This window comes from Lucilia cuprina, chromosome 2, assembly GCF_022045245.1.
Source record: "Lucilia cuprina isolate Lc7/37 chromosome 2, ASM2204524v1, whole genome shotgun sequence".
NCBI lineage: Eukaryota > Metazoa > Arthropoda > Insecta > Diptera > Calliphoridae > Lucilia > Lucilia cuprina.
In genome coordinates this window covers 46,625,630-46,628,335 of record NC_060950.1, presented here as the reverse complement: position 1 = coordinate 46,628,335, position 2,706 = coordinate 46,625,630, and positions in this window count along the sequence as shown.

The following is a 2,706-nucleotide window of genomic DNA, read 5'->3' as shown; positions in this document are numbered from 1 at the left end:
ATCGGTAGAATTATTGTTCTATGTTTAATAAACGCTGTAATCTGAGATTAAGATATGGTTGCAATTAACTTTGGCAGTTTTCGTGTTAGGACAGTCGTTTATGCACCATTTTAAAGCATTAAAATTGCCATTTGCTTTGGTATATAATTTATTGCATAATGTATTTTTAAAAAATGGCCAATTGAATAAATCGATAGAAATATTTTCCCAGGTTTAAAAAGGCGGTAATTTGAGGTTCCGATATGGTTGTGAATAGCTTTGCAAGTTTTCATGCTAGGACAGTCGTTTATGCATCATTTTAAAGCATTATGATTGCACTTTAATTTAGTATATCATTTGTGGCATAATCTTTTCGTCTAAAAAATGGTCAATTTGAAGCATCGGCAGAATTGTCCATGTTAAAAACTATGTTTAAAAACGCTGTGATTTGAGGTTCCAATCTGGTTGCAGATAACAGTTTTGATGCCAGGAGAGTCGTTTATGCACCATTTTAAAGCATTACAGTTGCACTTTGTTTTGGTGTATAATTTGTGGCATAATGAATTTTTACAAAAATTGGATAGATCGGTATATTTATTGGTACATGTTTAGAAATGCTGTAATTTATGGCTCCGATATGGTTGCAAATATCATTTATAGTTTTCATGTTATTGCAGTCGTTTATATATCATTTTATTACATTATAGTTGCCTCTTGTTTTGGTATATAATTTATTGCATAATGTATTTTTAGAAAATGGCCAATTGATAAATCGATAGAATTATTTTCCCAGGTTTAAAAAGGCGGTAATTTGAGGTTCCGATATGGTTGTGAATAACTTTTAAAGTTTTAATGCTATGACAGTCATTTATGCATCATTTTAGAGCATTATGATTGCACTTTAATTTGGTATATCATTTGTGGCATAATCTTTTCGTCTAAAAAATGGTCAATTCAATGGATCGGTAGAATTATTGTTCTTTGTTTAAAAACACGGTAATTTGAGGTTCCGATATGGTTGTGAATAACTTTGACAGTTTTCATACTATGACAGTCATTTATGCATAATTTTAAAGCATTATGATTGCACTTTAATTTGGTATATCATTTGTGGCATAATCTTTTCGTCTAAAAATGGTCAATTTGATGGATCGGTAGAATTATTGTTCTATGTTTAAAAACGCGGTAATTTGAGGTTCCGATATGGTTGTGAATAACTTTGACAGTTTTCATGATATGACAGTCATTTATGCATCAGCATTATGATTGCACTTTAATTTGGTATATCATTTGTGGCATAATGTGTTCGTCTAAAAAATGGTCAATTTGAAGGATCAGTAGAATTGTTTTTCTATGTTTAAAAACGCTGTGATTTGAGGTTCTGATATAGCTGCAAATAACTTTGACAGTTTTCATGCCAGGACAATCGTTTATGTATCATCTTAAAGAATTACTGTTTCACTTTGTTTTGGTGTATAATTTGTGGCATAATGAAGTTTTAGAAAAATTAGATAGATAGGTATATTTATTGGTAGATGTTTGGAAATGCGGTAATTTAAGGCTCCAATATGGTTGCAAATATCTTTTATAGTTTTCGTGTTATAGCAGTCGTTTATATATCTTTTTATTACTTTATAGTTGCCATTTGTTTTGGTATATAATTTTTTGCATAATGTATTTTTAAAAAATGACCAATTGAATAAATCGATAGAATTATTTTCCCAGGTCTAAAAACGCGGTAATTTGAGGTTCCGATATGGTTGTGAATAACTTTGAAAGTTTTCATGCTATGACAGTTATTTATGCATCATTTTAAAGCATTATGATTGCACTTTAATTTGGTATATCATTTGTGGCATAATCTTTTCGTCTAAGAAATTGTCAATTTGATGGATCGGTAGAATTATTGTTCTTTGTTTAAAAACGCGGTAATTTGAGGTTCCGATATGGTTACAAATAACATTGACAGTTTTCATGCTATGACAATCATTTATCCATCATTTTAAAGCATTAGGATTGCAATTTAATATGGTACATCATTTGTAGCATAATGTGTGTTTTTACAAATTGGTCAATTTGATAGATCGGTAGAATTATTGTTCTATATATCAAATGCAGTAATCTGAGGTTCCGATATGGCTGCAATTAACTTTGGCAGTTTTCGTGCTACGACAGTCGTTTATGCACCATTTTAAAGCATTAAAATTGCCATTTGTTTTGGTATATAATTTATTGCACAATGTATTTTTAGAAAATGCCCAATTGGATAAATCGATAGAATTATTTTCCCAGGTTTAAAAAGGCGGTAATTTGTGGCATAATGTGTTTGTCTAAAGAATGGTCAATTTGAAGGATCGGTAGAATTGTCTATGTTAAAAACTATGTTTAAAAACGCTGTGATTTGAGGTTCCGATATGATTGCAAATAACTTTGACAGTTTTCATGCCAGGACAATCGTTTATGCATCATTTTAAAGCATTACAGTTGCACTTTGTTTTGGTGTATAATTTGTGGCATAATAAATTTTTACAAAAATTGGATAGATCGGTATATTTATTGGTACAGGTTTAGAAATGCGGTAATTTAAGACTCCGATATGGTTGCAAATATCATTTATAGTTTTCATTTTATAGCAGTCGTTTATATATCTTTTTATTACATTATAGTTGCCTTTTGTTTTGGTATATAATTTTCGCATAATATATTTTTAGAAAATGGCCAATTGGA